An 18829-nucleotide genomic window follows, 5' to 3' on the forward strand; every position below is an offset into this window, starting at 1 on the left:
ATGCTTTAGGTTGTATCCATGAAGATTGTAATCAGATTTGGGAAAGGGGCATTCACATTAGCCGAAGTTGAAAAAATAAATAAATAAAGCAAGGTTCTTTAGATTTTTATATAATACCTGGTACTGTATACAAGTCTATAGGGAATTGGTGGCGTTTCTTAAAAATTTAATTTTTCCCATCACGTCTTATCCCCTCTGTGCCTAGGGAATTGTTTCATTCACAGCTGGACATATATCTCTACTTTCTGAATTTTAGTGTTCCTAAGGCCCATGGTATATTCCACTTGGAATTATTTTCCTCCAGAAAATATGGTCTCATCCTACAGCTTTCTCCAGGCTGCTTGCCTGGGTCAGGAGCTGCTGCTACGCTTCCCTCAGCGGCACCTTTTCCTCCCTCAGAGCGTGGCCTGTACATTACTTCCCTCGCTTATGCAATTGTTCGTCTTCCCTGCGATAGTGTAAACTGCACAGGCGAAGAGACTATGTCTGTCATGTTCAGTACTGTATTCCAAGTGCCTGGCACACAATGGGTACTTATTAAATATTTAATGAATTAATAGGCAGTAGAATTGATAAGTGGTTTCTTTAAAGCCCAGGGAAGCCAAGTGCAAGAAACAAAACCAGAAATACCTTTCATTCAATCTAGTGAGGAAGCCTCATGAGTGAAAGGAGTGCAGTGTAGCAATTGGCCAGGTACCCGAGTTTGAAACCCAGCTCAGATACTTAGCAGTTGTATGACTTTGGATAAGTTACATAACGTCTCCACACCTCATTTCCTCTTCTGTAGAAGGAGTATAATAAAGCCCACCTTGTAGGGTTGTTGTAAGAATTTATAAACATATAAAACACCTGACATATGTAGGCAAACTATACACAAACATTGTTAGCATTCATTCATTGAATGTTTGCATGCCTGCTTTGAGCACCGGGAATATGAAGATGGGTTAAACCAAAACCCTTCTTCAAGATCTGTCTCAAAAGTAATATGGCAAATGCAGTAAAAGGAAAAATAAAAAAGTTTGGGGAGCAACTCAACTGAAGAGAGGGGTACAATCTGAACAGAAGGGAGCATATGATTAACAAGGGCTAAACACGATGGCTTGTGGGGGTGACCACAAGTAGTTGGCTGCCCAGTGAATGCAAAGTGAGTCCCCTCTTACTACAACAGCTGATGAGAGCCTGTCCAAAAGCACACTCACACACCCCGTCTTCACTCTGGTCCCATCTCCCTCTGCTCCCTCCTCGACTTGATGTGCTGAACACACACTCCCATCCTAAGGCTTTGCACTGGCCTCTCCCTCCACCTAGATTTTTTTCCTGTTTATCCAAATAGCTCACTGTCCCACCTCCTTTCATGTCTTTGTTCAAATGTTACCTTCTAATAAAGCCAACCTTGACCAGCCTATCTTAAATTATACCCCCAGACCCTATAAAATGTGCTTATTCTGTTTGTCATTTCCTGAGAGCACCCAGCCCCTTCCATATAAGCTCCAGGAGGGAACGATCTGTTTTGTTCCCCAAGGTATACCTAGGACAGTGGCTGCCACCCAGTAGTGTCCAATGAACGAGGGAAGTGTGGCTGGAATGTAAAGTCGGGCAGGAAGTGGAGAGAGGTGAAGCTGGAGAGACGCAGGAAAGCTTAGAGTGCTCTGGTAAAGAGCTTAGATTTTTATCTGGTAAGTGAGGGGAAGCCATTAAAGGTGAGTGGCATGTTCAGATCTGCGTTTTAGATAAGTCATTCAGGGAAAAGATTTGAAGGTAATAATGGCAGGGCCTTACAGTGAGGAGGCCGCAGCAGTAGCAAATGAGTCAGAGAGAAAGACAGGAAAGACTTAACTAGAGCAGTAGCGATAAGGAAGGAAGGAAGGGGACCTACCTAAGGAATAATTAGGATTTGATGGGAGACTTAAAGTGGAGGGAGAGAGAGAAGACTCAAAACTGACTTTTAGGCTTGTCGTGTGGGTGACTGGGAGGTTGAACGGAGTGAGGACTAGAATGTGGAGAGGGTAGAGGGGGAGACAGGGAGGTGATGAGGTGGGCTCCATATATAGTCATGTGTAGTGGCCCCAGTATCATGTGTGGAAGGGGAAGTCTGGAGCTCAGGTGAGAGGTTTAGATTGCAAATATTCTTTCAACCTATGATAATTACAGTAACTTTAATGGAAAAATCACTTTCATTTCAAACATCCAAATTTACTTCCAAAAACAATAGGGATTCAAACATAGCTATGTTTCTTAATTGAGATTTCATATATCTGCATACTATATATACAGGTTGGGTAAAAGTAGGTTTTCAGTTGTGAGTGTGTGAAACACAGACTTTATTCCTGTATTATTATTTATTATTAAGTATTGTATTATTTTCCATATGAACTGTAAACCTACCTTTGCCCCACCCTGTATCTTATGTTTTCCCCCAGAGAGCACAAAGAGTGATTGTTTTTTTTTGTTCTGTTTTGTGATTTAATGGATTCTTGCTCCAGGCTTCACTTTTTGTTAGGAGATTTTCAGCTAACTGCCCAGAAAAAAAAAATATTAATCTCTATCCCAAAAGAAGTTACCATGTTTGGTTGTGAAATAGCTAGTGATATGATACAAAGAGTATACCCTTTCATTTTGTAAAAGTATAAGGGGAAAGTTAAAGAAATTCAAAGGCAATATTATGTATTCAAAACAAATCTGAGTAAATACTTTTGAAAAGACATGTAATCAGTTAGTAGAAGTTACTATCACAACTAGGAGTGAAGCAAAGTGCTTTCTGAGCTTTCCCTTCTCCCTAATCAAACCGTTATATAAGGCATGAAAGAAAAGCTCAATACAGCAATACATATACTGAAATTGGAACAATACAGGGAAGATTAGCATGGCCCCTGTGTAAGGATGACACGCAAATTTGTGAATGGTTCCATATTTCAGGCAGTGTCCTGGTGTCCTCACACCTTTCGATTAGGTCGGAAGAAACCACATGAGTCAAAGCACACAGTGTGCCACACTCAATAGCAAGGTGATGACTTTCCACTATAAAAATATTCATGTAAGGCAATCTGTGAAGCGAAAATGAAGCTGAGTTACACTTGGATACTTGTGCTAATAAGTCAACTTGCATTTCCTTCATAAACCTTAAAAAAATAATAAAATTATGAGTTGGAGGAAGTGGAAATTGTTTCACTTCAATAATAATAATAATAATAATTCATTGAGCATTTACTTTGTGCCAGGCACTGTACTAGGCAATTGTCCAAGCTTTTTACTTGGTTTCCTCTTTCCTTTAAAGGGAACAGATTAAAAATAACAACAATACAGGGCTTAGACAGTTGAGCAACTCACTAAAGGTCGCTTTGCTATCAAGTGGTGGAGACATCTTTCTAAGATTCAATTAATTGTTGCAACTTACATTGACCTGTTACATACAGATGGGATCCATGCCTGCGCCCTATGTGAGACAGTCTGACTGGCTCACAAGTTGCCACTATACCCAAAACCTAGCCAGTCAAACACTTGAAAAAATGTATTATGTATAATTTTGTTACATAAATAAAATAAACAAATGAATGGATTAAGCCCACGTTAGTTGATCTGAAAACTGTCCACACAGTGTTGGCAATAATATAACTTTTCAACACCCTGAAACATTTTTTTTCTAAAGGTGAACGTATTACTTAGGACTACGGGGAGAATGCTTTTAACTGGTTAGACAGTTAACCAGCCGCGATCACGGGTAAGTAGTAATGGAAGGTGAGTATCCAACCACACACGTTGGACGGTCGGCCGGGCCCGGCGCTCTTTCCCAGGGTGCACACGCCAGCTTCGGTGGCCCTTTACTGTCTCTACCCTAATACACTACATGGAGGACTCTTCTCAAAGCTAAATCACCAAGGCAGCGCTCCCACGGTGAGACGCCGACAGCCTTCTCCTGGTGGCGATCCTGGCCGCTCTGGTAAGCCGCGGGACCCGCAAGCCCCGAGTTGCACACGCGCAGGGCTGCAAACACGTTTCCCAGACCCTCTCCTCCCAGACTGCGGACCCCGGGGCAGCCCCTCGCCAGAAGCACGCGCCCCCGTCTTCTCTAGAACACCTCCCTCCTGTCCCCGGCGCCTCAAGTTCCTTTTATTTCAAAACCTCGCACGCTAACGCTCGCGCGTGAACCCCTAGTGCGGAAAGTGAAAGCGGGCGCGGGGCCCCGCAGCCGGCGCGCCACTGGCACGGGGGCGGGGCGTGGGGGAGTCGCGCCCCTCACGTGACGCGCGGCCGCGGCATCCCCGCGGCGCCTCGCAGCGCGGAGCCCCGGCCCGGGCCGCTCTCCTGGGTCAATGAAAGTTGTCATTTGAGCCGTTCCTGCCGAAACTTGGAGGGAAAGAAAGGGCTTTGCACCTCCTTCGGCTTCAGATCCCTGCTGCCTGTGGAAGCGAGAGTCGGGCGTCGCTCCCTCGGGGCGCTCGGGCTCCGCGCACCCGTCAGCCTCCCCCCGCTTACTGGGCGGGAAGGAGTCTTTCCTTTTAGGTGTGTCTCCGGGCGCGCCCGGGAGGGGTCCGGGGTCCGCTCCCCGTGGGTGGTTTGCTGGGGAGGGAGCTGGGACTGGACGCCCCGTTCCTCCAAAGCAGAAGTGCAGAGCGGTGATTCGAGCGACTCTGAAGCCTTTGGGCCCCCACAGGCGACCGAGGGAGTCCCGCTGTCGCCGCCACCTTTCCCAGGTTGACAGAGGGGGACCCGTGAGCCCCTGGGACACAGAACAGATAGATGCAAGCGTCAGTCCTTCTTTTACAATATTTCAAATGACTGATCCCCCCCCCCCCCCCGGAGTCTTTATGATGAATTCAGTGTCTGAAACAATTTAAAAGAACCGAAGTCCTGACTTAGATACTAAGTTTTGCTCTTTCAAAGGCTTCTGGGAGGCTTCACTATCTCTTCTCGGTTTCTACCCCCAATATCCACCCCAGGAAAACACACACCTAGCTTTCCTGAGCTCGGTAACAATGGGAGAACTGGTTTAATCCACCTCTGGGTAGGAGATGCCCCCCACCCCCACCCCAAAGCCCTCCTTCACACTCCCACCTGCCCCTAGGTGTGTTTGTGTAATCGGAGACCCATTGTAGCCGCGCTGCCGCGTCTCCCCGGGAAAGCCGAGTTTGCGTTCACCGAAGCCGCTGGCTTTCCAGGTTTATTTGGGCGACCAGAGAACGTGCCACTTGGAAGACAGCTGGGCGTCCTGCGGGACGTTTCCTGGAGCGGGCTGAGCCGAGCAGGTGTGCGGGTCATGGTTGCAATGAGGAGGGTCACGTTAGAAGGTCTTCAAAACGTTACTTTTGAGATTTTTAGTAAATACATTTTCAAGGAAGCAAGACTGTGGTGGTTGCAAAAAAAAAAAAAAAAAAGTATGTATCTGGGCTAGGATTTTAGTGAAGAGAATCGCGCCCAGGGCCAGGGGCAGTGGGAAGCGCGGTGATTAGGGCTCTGCTGTTGCTTCACCTGCAAACACAGGCGACGCTGACAGTTACTCCCCCGGCATTGATTAGCCTGAGCTTCAGCACCGGGTGGACAGAGGGACTCTGGCCGGCCCGTTACCGCTTGTTGCAAGGCTAGAATTCCGTGTCACCAACTTGTAGAGGGACATGAGACGCAGAATCGGACACTCCTTATTTTTGGAACGTTCACTTTGTGTATTTTTCGAATTGATGCAATGGGAGGGGAAGCAGGGGTGCCCACGTTAGCTGAACGAGGGCAGCAGCAAGTGCTGCTCCCCAGTCTCAGAAAAACTGCACCCAGGGTTTTAAAAAGCTCTGGGACTGTCGGGGGGTGGGGGAGGGCGCGAGGAGCCCGAGTGGCTCCAGGGCGGAGGCGGGCGGTAGGCGCCGGGACGAGCGCATCTTCCACGGGAGACGTCGTGGGAGACCAGGGGGCCGAGGTAAGACGCCGCCCTGGGGGGATCCGGCTCGGGGCAGACTTTTCCTCCAGGGCCACTGCTGAAGAAAGAAATTCCGCAGTGGAGTCTCCGGAGCTCTGCGTGTCGGCCGCTAGCAGCTCTCGGTGGGACTACATTCGCCTAAATTGCGTAATTAAAAAAAAAAAAAAAACCACCAAAAAAACCTGCAGCGCCAGCTTCCGCTCCAAGAGTAGCTGGGACGTGAGACAGCGGAGATCGCTTCTCAATTACTCACCCTGTTCTCTCAGCTCCAGCTCCTTTCTTTAAAGTCGCCCACCCCTCCCCCCAATAAAAGGAAGGGGGGGAGGGGAGGAGATTACCAAAATGTTGTGTTAGTTCGGACGAGATGAGAAGGGAAGAATTAGGGTCCTGACATCAGGCCGGAGGACTCTAGAAATAGGCTTAGCGTGGATCCCTGAGTCTCGGGGCGCGCGGGCTCAGGAGGCGGGTGCTGCGCGGGACGGGCTGGCTGAGGAATCCTCGCCCCGATGCCCCCGCGGCCACGAGCGTGCGTCCTGCTGGTCACTCTGGCTGCCTGAGCGCAGCTCCCTTGGAGCAGGTTTCGCGGCGGGAGCGCCGGGCGCCTGAGCTGCACGGTAACTTCCAGCGCGCAGCCTGGGGCTACGCGGGGAAGGCTCTCCCGGCGCGGGGGTCGCTCCCGCCGCCCCAGTCGGGTGACAGCGGGCAGGTCCCAGGAGCCTTCGCAGACCTCGGGTTGAGCTCTCGGGCCGGGAGAAGGGGGGCCCAGGTGGAGAGGATTAGGGTGCGCTGCGTCTCCCGCCCCGCGCACCGCCTAACCGCACAGCAGCTGCGCGCCGCCGCCTCCCCGGTCTTGAAAGCCAGAGATGCGCCAAACTCCAAGGCTGCGGAAGGACCCTGTGAGCTTCTCCCAGCCGCACCCCCTCCCCCCACCTTCTTTCAGGGTTCGAGGCACGTGTAGGTTAGGCTTCGGGCGGAAGAGGGTCTGGCAGGTGCCACCTTGGGGCGCCTACCCGGGGCTGTCGCGCTCTCGCTGTGGACAGTGAACCGCCGGCTGGGCACGTGGACTGAGGCTCGTGGGCTCTGCCGAGGACGGTCCCGTAGGGGTTTTGTTTCTTTTTTTACTTTTCTTCTTAGCAGAACCTTCTAGGAGGAAAAAACTTTTTTTTTTACGTTTGAAACATTTTTATATACATAGAAACGAATGACAAAATTTCAAAACGGGGGAAGGGAACACGAGGAAAACGTCTGACTTGGCGGTATTTTTACTTAGCAGTCGCTGCTAAGAGGACCGCTGTGCGGGGCCGAGGAAGAGTTTCCGAAGAGAACTGGTTGAGTAAAACCTTTAGCTGTAATATGACAGGAAAGACACACATGGGAAAAAATAATAAAATGTGCAGTAGATGCATGACACAGATGTTTGAGAAGCGATCCTTCCCTTGAAAGCCTTGTGGAGAAAAAAAATATTTGGTTATTTTCACAGTATTACATCCCTCTTTGAATTTAACTTTTTTTTTTTTTTTTAATCAGCCAACTAGAATTGGTTCTTAATTAGGAGGCACAATGAAGTTTCTAACATTTGTAGTCAGCCACAAAATCTGAGCCAAGATAGTAAGTGGAATTAATTTGGGGGGACATCTTTAGTGTATAAGGCCTGAAGTTAAAATATAATATTTTTAAACACTGTAGTATGGAAACAAAGGGAAAGGTAATTGTTCCAGAGCCTTTGTAGTGACACCATGTCCTTGCTCTCTGTTGAAAAAGGCTTCAGTAGAATATGGCTCCTCTCCTTCCTCACTCCAACACCTCTTTTCAAACTTGATTTCTTTCTGATCAAAAACTTCCTAGGAAATTCAACGTTTAAAATATTTCCTAATTCTAAAAAGTCATCAAGACAGGGTGAAATCCTTAAAATACTACATGGTCCTGACCAGATCACGCAATTCTTTTTGTCATAACCTAAGTGCTACAGAGAGTATGCTTAAACAGCTGTTCATCTACATATAGTTTTAAAATATTCATAATTTAATCTGAATGAATGTTGCCAAGCTTCCCGTACACTGATAAGCAAAAAGATCAAATTCTCTATAATATCATATAAATGTGATCCTCACTGGTTCTGCACAGTGAAGTGAGGTCAATTAATGGTTGTTCCTTTCTATTGAATATACCACATTAAGACAAACAATTAATGAGATGTCCAGATATATCCAGTTCTTAATTCTTCTGGTATCGTGCCTACTAAACTCTGTATGTGGTATATTAAAGATTTGTCATCGCAAGTTATCTGTTTCCTAAGCATTGGGAAGAAACGGAAAGTTATTCTATAACATTCAACTTCCTCCCCCGACCAAAAAATAAGACCTGTGGTGGACTGTATTAATATATGCCATGTTTTGAAATCTATTTAGTTTTGAACAAAACTTAAACCTCTGTGCAATATAACTTACCATCCTTTAGTAGATCTTTATGGTTATTAAGAAAAAGTTTTTAAAAAGTAAATACCAAGATAGACTATTACAAAGCGAAGTCCTATATCTTCTTAGGATACCATGTCCATCTGAGTCTTGGGCTCATAAGTGCATTTCATTTTATAGTGATAGCATCTTGGAAGGGGACATCGAGCTGATATCATCTTTGGTAGGGGACTAGAATCTTGTGGTTCTGACACGATTTAAATGCTGTTTCTGTGAAATAGACTGTCTCCTGGATTGAAGTCACGTCAACAAGATTTGGGTTACCCCTGCCAAGTAAATAAGAAAACAAATGCTGGCCTTGCAAACACTATGGCTTATTTCTCTGCCTCTTTTATGACTGTATGATTCCTTCACCTATCTGCCCTGCTCTTTACTTTCATACCGCACACTTACAGGCTGCTGGGGCATTCTGAGCAGTAAAAGCCTTCTTGATGGGTAACCTAAGCAAATACTGTAAGGGGTAGAGTAAAAAGTGTTTATAAATAGAAATGCCTCACAAATAATCATAAGGTACTGGGATGGCCGCATCATGTTGCTTTCTCTGAAAATTATTTTAATAGCAGTATTTTAAAGTTTGTACTTGGTAACTTCATCTGGCTGTCGAAATTGTTCGTGAGTTTTGTCATGTACTCATGGAAAGCCTGAAAGTGTGGGCAGGGATTATAATTTTTTTAAAAAATCAGTTCTTTCAGTGTGTTCTCTTTTTTTAATACTAGGATAATTGCTTAATGGATAGTAAAATTTTAATCGTCTCTAAACAAAATTACTTATTTGTTTTTTAAAGCTAATGACATTTCTCAGTTGCAGTTGATGAAGAGTCTCATAGTATTTGGGAAAACGTTCAGTCTTGTCTTTAACTGCTTAGAGGTAATGATACTGCATTTAGGGCTAAAGGTTCCCTAAGTACTGCCTATCAGTGCATTTGTAGGCCTTTTGTAATAGAATTAGGTTGGAGAGGTTGTCCATAGAAAGCTTGTACTCTCCATATTTATAAAAGGGAGTTTGAAGTATTTCTTTACTTATTGCAAATTATAAAATAATTGGAGGCATTACAAACTACTGGAAAATAAGAAAAGGAGAGATCACTGGACTTTGCAACGGGTATTTGGAGGAGAGCTTCCAGAGTGTATTAGAAAGGGAACCAAACCATCAATTTCAGTACCTAGTTTTATTGTTGGGTAAATATGTTGGTTTCTTACCCTTCAAAAGTGTACTTTTATTCCAAGGAGATTTTTCCTTCAAGATTTTAGCCACATTTACTCGTCACTTTTAAATAGTTCCATAGACAAAGTTGCTTGTGTAAGCAGTGGAAGGCTATGTACACCAACCGGAATGACTTTCAACAGTTGCCTGAGTAAAATATGTTGTAGGATTTTCCCCAATGATATTTTAAATATAGTTAATGAATTCTAATACAATATGTGAATAATACATATGTGAACAAAAGCACGTGTGTGAAACATTACCATTGCAGAAGAAAAATATTATGTTTCTTTTGACTGGAACACGTTAAGCTTTAGTAATGGTGAGGATCATTGCTTTAAAGAAAAATATCACTGTATGTAGTATTTATTCCCATCTAACAACTGAGAGACAATGTTTTCTAATTCTCTTAGTTAAAATGATGCTGGACGCTCAGGCACAATTAAAAGGTAAACCGGTTGTTAAGAGTTTAGAAATATTCTATTAGAAAACTGTGTGTGCTTTGGTCGGTTTCTATTTTACATTCATATATGTAATTATAAAGTGCAAGAAGTTGGAATATATGAATTTTAGGTATTTTTATTATAAATTTAATTTGGATCTGGCTGTGGTTTTCTGACATTCTTATTACAGATTAACATTGCTGCCTCTCACAGCATTTTACACTTGAAATATCTGTAAATTGTATTTTGAATCTATCAAACTGGAAGTTTGCGGCTAAATATTAACCCTCTTTCATTTTTTTATTAAAAGGGTACTTTAAATATAAGAAGAGACATGCTTGAAAAGACATTTTAGAATACTTTATACTTGATAATATTTTCTGTCCCCAACATAAGTTAACCCATAAGTTAAGCAACATTTTGGTTGATAAGAAGTTTAGATTGTTAATAAACCCATGTGTCAAATGGATACACTGAGTAGTTTCCCTCTGTACCTTTAAAAGTTAATTTTACATTATTTAGATTCTTACCTGTCCAGGGGTAAGAATTTTTGGGGGTCTCAATCTCTTCATGAGTCAAATTCAAGGAAGTCAGTCCACCTGGTTTAAAATTAAATGACATTAATTCCCAAATGTTCTCAGTACTTTGTTCCTTCTTATCACATCTTTTCTTTGTCATCAAAAGGAAACTTTGTCATTGATGATTCTGCCTCTGCTAGGATAGTATGTATCATCCATCTTCCTTCATTGAATTATTACAGATTGACCTGGCTATGGTTTTATGTTAGGATTTAAATAAATAAATATATATATATACTCTTCCATCCAAATTTAGAAAATACATTGGGGTGAATTAGAACAAAATTTGTATACAAAAGTGACACATAAACTTTCCAGCTTCCGGAAAGTTTCTGGTTAGTGATTAGGTGGGAGCACTGGACCTTGGAACCAGAGACAAGTGGCACCCAAGTACACAGCAGACACAGTATGCTTCAAACACTTCTCCATTTCGAACTTTTCTCCTTCAGATCTTTCTCCCCAGCTCTGCTCCTAACGGCCCCAAGTGGACGTGGCACCTGGGGATTCCTTTTGTTGGGTCAGCGCCAGCCCTTCTGTGGGCGTCATTACATGTACTGGTACTTCTGTGCACTTGCCTTGTGCTCAGCGCTCTGGGAGTTGAGTGCCATTGTGTGACGGGCTCAAGTCCAAAAGGAGGACTTCCAATCGCCTGCCCTTCCTCAAGTGGTGTGGCCCTCACTCAGGGCCTTGAGTGCAGTAGAAGTAGACTGGGACCAAGTGTTTACCAACAAGCTTATGCGACATTTGGAGTTAACTGCAGTGCCTTGGTTTCCCTATCGGTTCAATATGGGGAATGAGGTGAAATGATATTTGAAAAAAATAGTCAGCTTAAATCTTAGAGTTTCAGAGTATTTTAACTTACATCATTTTTTTAAAAAATATGTCTTTATTGATTTCAGAGAGAGGAAGGAAGAGGGAGAGAGAGAGACAGAAACATCAATGGTGAGAGTCATTGATCGGCTGCCTCCTGCACACCCCGCACTGGGGATCGAGCCCGCAACCCGGGCATGTGCCCTGACCGGGAATCGAACCACGATCTCCTGGATCATAGGTTGATGCTCAACCACTGAGCCACGCCGGCCGGGCACCTTACATCATTTTTTAAGGTAGTATAAAATATGTGACCTTCTTTTACCTGTATATTTTGACTATACCAAAAAGTAGAGGGAATAATATAGCCAATGCCTATCTCCAAGGTCCTTCTCTCTATGGACCCATCTCCAAAATGCAGCAAAGCCGTCATTCTTCCGCTTTTACAAATAGGCACATTGCTCATGCTAAAACCTCCTGTATGCCCTTTCCAGTTCGGCTGTTCCCATCTCTGGGTTTTAGATTTAGTACCTTGGTATGGATTCGCAGTGTAGTTTTGCTTGTTTAGAAGTCTGTCATAAATAGCATCACGCTGCATACATGTGTTCTTTTTAACTAAGCATTATGTGTTCTGAGGTGTGTTTCATCGAGATTTACTCACGTTGATAAACGTTGCTTTGGCCCGTTCCACTGTCAGTGCTGTAGTATCCATGAACCAGACATACCATCATTAATTTATCTTTTTTAAAACATTGAATGTATCGCGTTTGCGTGTCATCCTTGCGCAGGGGCCATGCTCATCTTCTCTGTATCTTTCCAATTTCACTGTACATGCTGCTGAAACGAGCACTAATTTATCTGATTTGTAATGTTTGCTATTTCTAATGATGCTGCTGTGAAATTCTCGTACAGGTCTCCTTGTGCACAGGTTAATTGTCTCTCTAGAGTGCTACGTAGAAATGGCAGTGCAGGATCATAGGCTCTGCACATTCTCAGTTTTGATAAGTATCACTAAATTGCTTTCCCAAATGGTTGCGCCAGCTTACATTGCTACTAACATATTGCAACTTCAGTTCCTGTTGCAACTATATTGTCACCAGCCCTTGATCAGGTCAGACTTTCAAATATTTTCTCACTTCAGAAGGGTATAAAATGATGACTTGTTGTTTTAAATTATAGTTCTCTAACTGCTTGTGAGACTCAGCGTCTTTTCATTGTTAAATATTCGCCTTTCCTCTGGTTTAAATTGTTTGTTCTTATATTTTGCTTGTTTTTTATTATGGATTTTTTTTTTAACTGATTTTCATTCTTTTTCTATCCTGGGCTTTAATTCCTTATTGGTTATGTTTGCTGTAAAAATATTTTCCTGATTAGTGGCTTAGCCAGGCATTATTTATGATGTCTTTAAACATGCACATTTTATTTTGTGTTGTTTTGTTTTTAATTGATTAATGCCATATAACATTGTATTAATTTTAGGTGTACAACATAATTATTTTGTATATACAGTGAAATGATTACCATAATAATTTAGTTAACATCCATCACCACACATAATTACTTCTTTTCTTGTGATGAGAACTTTTAAGATTTACTCCCTTAGCAACTTTCATATATATAATGCATCGTTTTTTAACTATAATCGCCATGCTGTACATTACATCCCCAGGACTTATTCATCTTATAATTGGAAGTTTTTCCCTGTGATCACCTTCACCCATTTTGCCCACCCCAAAACCCAGCCTCTGGCAGCTGCCAATTTGTTTTCTGGATCTATGAGAAGTGGGTTTTTTTTAAGATTCCACACATAAGTAAGAGTTTTGTTTTAAATATAGTGAAATGTATTAATCTTTTTCTTAAAAAATTGTGCTTTTGCCTTTTGTTTAAGAAATTTTTCCTTAGCCTGAAGTCATAAGTATATTTACCCATATTTTCTTCTAAGTTTCATAAAGTTTTGCTTTGTTTTTAATCCACCTAAAATGTGTTTTTGTGTTTGGTCTGAGGTAGAAATCTGTTTTTCCTCCCAAACGGATAGCTAATTGACCACTTATTAAATAGCCCATCCTTCCCTTATACATTTAAAACCCCACTTCCATCATACGTGAGATTCATCCATCCCCCGTGTGTCTCTTTTCTTTTCATTGGTTTATTTGCCTATCTTTGTACCACTACAGTGAAGAAAATTGTTTTATGTCTAGATAGCTGGCCGGGTGAGTTCTCCAACTGTTCTTCAAAATTATCTTGATTACACTTGGTGCTTTGCTCTTCCATGTGGATTTTAGGGCTAATACATACACTTTTTAAAAAGTGGAAAACAGATTATAAAAATTTTTTGGATACTAATAAACACATAACTTTTTGTGGAATTTCAAGCTGGAAATATTTTTTTCTATTTATCATTATTGTGCTTATTTAATATTTTCTCTAATTTTTGGATCTTCATTGAACTGCATTATGTACTTGATAGTAAACCAACTTCAAATCTGCTGCTGAATTTAGCTCTCAAGAGTTCTGGCACAAGAAAAGATTTGCAAAGGTTAATTTCGTTTTTTAAGAACCGAAGTTTGACTAAGCTGAAGAGTGTTTGGTTGCAAAAAAATGAGGTTTTTGTTTTCTTAAGTAGCATTTGAATTGAGATGTAGAAGTAAGGCCAGGTAATCGCTTTCTTTTCTCCTTTTGTCATTAAGTAGAGATGGAACAATGGGTGTTATTTGAGAGCTGCCCTTCTAACCTTTGCTGCTCTTAAAATGCCTTCAGGTCATCACACGTTTCTTAGTGGTGTTTTAATTTTTAATTTAATGTTTAACTTCAGAGAGAACTGCTTAGAAACATTTATCTTGCTGAGCTGCAGGGAAATGGTTAGATAATCATGTCTGTTGGTGACAATAAGTGATTTCACAACCTGTTTTTTGGGGGGTGATTAGAATTGGACTGACAAAGTTTTATTTAGTTGGAAGTTTACTTTGCGTTCTTTCACCCTTAAGGCATCTAGTTTAGTAAATGAATGCTAATGTCAAAAAAATAGCAAAATGTCTAGGGCTTTGATTTTTTAAATGTGTTCTACTTCATACAACCTTAGAAAGTACTTATACTATCCTTATCGAATATGAATTTACATAATAGGTGTTTCATAAATATTTTGAGGTTTTTCTCACGTACATCATTGCCTTTGTCCACTCGAAAAAGAAATGATGCTTAAAACATTCAGTTCATTCCATTCTCTACTTTATTACAACTTGGCCCTAGATGCTTCTGTGTATACCTATAGAGAGTGCATTTCTGGTTCACAGTCCTGATTTTTCTCCAATTTTCAGCCATTTTCTGTTATGAACTTTCCTTAGCCAGATTTCTTGGCTGTGTGTGGCCAAGAGGAAAAAAAGCAAACAAACACCACCCCCAAAACAGACTTGGCCATTCACCTTTGGAGCAGGATTACACATTATGGTGTTTGGAAGTCTTTATTTTATTTATAATCCAATAATGTAAGTTTGCAGTTATCTTTCCTTCTTTCTCTTTTTATGTTAGGTGCTTTATTCCACGTTGAGTAAAGACTAAGATTATGCCTAGTCGGAGAATTTCTTTACAGATACACAGAAACATGTAGTTAGACTAGAAGACAATTGCCCATTTATTCATGAACTCATCGTACATCTACATACACATTATGAATGGAGGGGCCACATAATTTGTTGCTCATAAGCAAGACACTTCTGAGAGTGAAAGGGGGCATTAGGAACAGCAAACCCCAAATAGGGCCTTCCCTGGCAGACCATCAGGAGCTGACCACTGTGTATCATGCTTCCTAAAATCCGGAAGTTTTAAAATAACCTAGTTAACTTTCTCAGGATGGGAAAGGAAAGGAAAGAGTTGATTAGAAGGAAGGGGAGGCTTCCGTACAGTCATTGCGCTTTTTAATATAAAACAAACACCCAGAGACTGCAGGTTTATTGGGTGCTAAGTGTGCCCGGGCTGTAATCTGCCAGTTTCATTGAATTCACATACCCTGGCTTGCTCGGTCCTGATTTTCTAGAGATTGTGTCTCTGCCTGGCTTCCTTATTATTCTTAGACATTTTAAAAAATTGAGACATAATAATTGATATATTACATTGTATTTATTTTAAGTATACTGTAAACATTTCTAAAAATTAGTTTTATCTTTTGCATTTTTTAAATTTTGGACCCTTAACATACTTCTGGCTCTAAGAGGTCTTTGTTTACAAAGTGTAGTCTAGTCTTTGTCACTATTTTCTTATTTTATAGTTTAGATTAGTTAGATTTCTGGACCATTGTCTAGGCAAAATCGGTTATTTCTTTTGATCGCTTGAGAAGGCAGGGTGGTAGTCAGTGCCTGTGCTTTCCATGCCTTGTCCAGTTGCTGAAGTCCCGGGTTTTGTAGGTGGTGTTGTGGACTGTAAAGAGCACTTTCACCCCAGATCTAGATTGGATCGCGCCAGTTTTGGGGGGCGAGCACACGTGGCTCTGAAGGCGATAGGCTCACGCGTCTGAATTGCAGCATTGCTGCTTTGACAGCGGCCTCTTCTTCAAAGGCTGGGGGGGGGGGTGGCGGATGGAGGGGGGGCTGTTGCCCTTTCTTTTAGTAGCAGACAGGATGGTAGGCTGTACGGACTGTTTTAGCAAGAGTCATTTTGTTTTGTGGGTAATACTCCCTCCCTTTCTGAAATCTATACCTGACAGTACAAAATATGGGAGCGTGTGTTTGCTGGCAGTCAGATCACAGCTTTCCAGGGGGTTAAACTGCCTGAAAAGGGAAAGGAGGTGGACTAGCTCTCCGCGGCCTGACCTCAGCACTCGCTCATTGTAACCAAGTTTTTGATAGGCGACTAGACAGAAAGCCACTGGGTCCGACCTTCCAGGTGCTTCTGAGATGGAATGTGTGTTTCTATATGGATATGGTAAATTTGAGCTATTGGAGGTAAAAAAACAAACAAACAAAAAAACATAAAAACCCCCCCCACAATAACAACATGCTAACATAAATATTGAAACAGATTGTTCATCTTTCATCAGATCCCCTTGGTTTAGAATCCTTTTGTTCAGTAAAAATGAATGTAACCATTGATCAATATTGCTTAAAAGACTGGTATTTGTGGCATCAAAGGTAAGCATAACCTGAGTAACTTCTTGACCCTTTGCAAATATTTGCAGGTTGAAAGAATATAGTTTGACCAAAGAGCCAAGTGATTTTGAAGTGGTTTACTTTTTGGTTTTCTTACAATTCAGAAGATAACTAATCTGGGGAGAAGGGAAGGTTTTGCTTGTGGGGGAGTAATAGATTGTTCTAAACCTCATTCTTTCCCTTGAAGGTTTATTGCATTATTGCTTTGTGGTTTTGGGAAACACAAAGCCTGGATGAAAAAAAATTTTTTTCAGGAAGGCTACTGATAGTGGTAATAGCATGACACATTATGTTGTTATGAATATATTAAAGCACTTTAAAGTTTTTTATACATTTTGGCATTATGATTTAAAATATGTGGTCAGCATAAAACTACCTTTTCTTAGAATAGATGTTTAGTTAAAAATGTATCCTATGCGCTTATCAAAACAACTGTTAGGAATGATATATTTATGAAAAGAACCCCCCCCCCAAAAATTAATGTTTTTGTGGAAGCAATACACTCCTTTCTAGATTTCGTCTTCCGGTCTATGGTTCTTCTAATAATGTCATAGGGTTACAACAGGACTGATACCTTTAATTTTCCTTCCTTTTGTACAGTTAAGTGTTGGCTGGAATTTCTGGGGGCTGAAAGAATGACACATTCAAGAAGTCTTTGACAGTGTTTAAACACCTCTTATCAAAACTTAATTTCCATGAATGATTGATTTTGGCACTTGATGGAAGGCTAAAGAATGTTCAATTACCCCATTTTCATGTGCTAATGAAGCCGAAAGTGACTTAAGGGGATTTCTTTACACTGGCGCAGCCTGTTTGGATATGCACATGACTTCTTAGGTTTCTCTCCCAGGGTTTGTCTCTACTAAATAGTTGTTTTATTGAGTAACTGTGGCTAATCTGTCTGCGTGGCCACAGGACTTGGCCTTCCTCTGTAGAGCAGACTGTAATTAGTGAAGCTGTCAAACTAGGTGTTTAATTTCAAGAGAACTGATTTTGTACAAATCTACCAGGAACTCGCAAAATCAATGAGGTTTAGATTTTCTGTTTGTCCACAGGGACTCCTTTGACGTTAGGTTTTGAGTAAAATCAATACGAGAAATGTTTTAAATTGCGGGGTTGGGGGGGGGGGCAACTTTTAATTCCAAACTTTGCGTTCAGAAGCTTCGCCATTAGATTCAATTTTTTTTTTTTTTTACACATTGCACTATTAATTTTTATTAAAACATTTAGTCCAAGCCTGGCTGGAAATATAAAATTTAAGGATTTCCTGTCCCCTTTATTGAGGGGGGATTGAATATGGGAGAAGAAAAATTGCACTACAGGAAAATACTTAGACTCTCTCTACTGAAATACATGCTGCTTGTGGATTTAAATCTTGATGATCATGCTACATGTTCTTTCATAAACATCTTCAATACAGTTTGAACATTGGAAACCAGACGACTTTTTAGCTCTAGCTATCCTTAAGGATTGAGATTCCCTTGGGGTTTATAATTCTGGATTCCAGAAAGGTTATTTCTCTGGCTTCTAAAGACTTCTGAGGCCTGAAGTAAGTTGCCAACTGGATTTTGTGACCCCAGATGAGCCACTTGTAGCCTCTTAAGTTCGAAACAACAACAGTCCTCATCCAAACTGTTTACTCCTTCCTCACAGGTTCCACTTCGTTCTTGTGAAGGTGTCTGACTCCTCCGAGCATGGAAAGTGCTATATTCCTGGGAGATCAGATTCTTGTTTAGATTGAGGCAAACATGCTGTGTGTAAACACTTAAGCCTCTCTCCTTATGGGTGTGTTCAGACTCAGCCAAGACTGATGGTGTCCTGTCTTTTTTTTTTTTTTTTTGTCTCTTTTCTTTTCCTCCCCTGGTAAGGATGGCTTCTCTACACAACAACTGAGCAGCTGATTACTGGCCCCTAGCATAATCTTTACTTCTTCAGGAGGGGAAGACCTGTCAAGGGAAAGGAGCTGCTTTGCCTCCTCAGAGGGCCCCTGCCTACTGAGCTTGCCATGAGTCTTTAATAAATTTGCCATGAGGTGTGAACCTAAACTAGGATTGAACTGAAGCTACAGATTCTCTTAAAATGTCATTTAACTTCAGATATCATTTTATCCTGTTCGTAATTTGAAGACACCTTCCTTCTTCCCCATCCTCTCATTCGTTATCCCCACTCCATCCCTCCATAAAAAAAGGGGGGGGGGATGAAAATAAGATATCACCAAAGCATCCTTTGGGCTCTGGTGGTACACATAATGGAGAAATGACTCTCCTTCTCCTGTCACCTC

General features: G+C 41.9%; 1 protein-coding gene across 1 annotated transcript in view; it reads left to right on the forward strand.

The window, feature by feature from the left end:
• Window positions 1-3840: 3840 nt before the first annotated feature.
• Window positions 3841-18829, forward strand: part of PRDM1 (PR/SET domain 1) — a gene marked incomplete at its 5' end in the record, with an annotated part of 105264 nt that continues 90275 nt past the window's right edge. The window contains one exon of the mRNA XM_081140365.1: window positions 3841-3937. The remainder of the gene's footprint in view (window positions 3938-18829) is intronic.

Source organism: Miniopterus schreibersii (genome assembly GCF_964146895.1).
Source record: "Miniopterus schreibersii genome assembly, chromosome: 6".
Classification (NCBI taxonomy): Eukaryota; Metazoa; Chordata; class Mammalia; order Chiroptera; family Miniopteridae; genus Miniopterus; species Miniopterus schreibersii.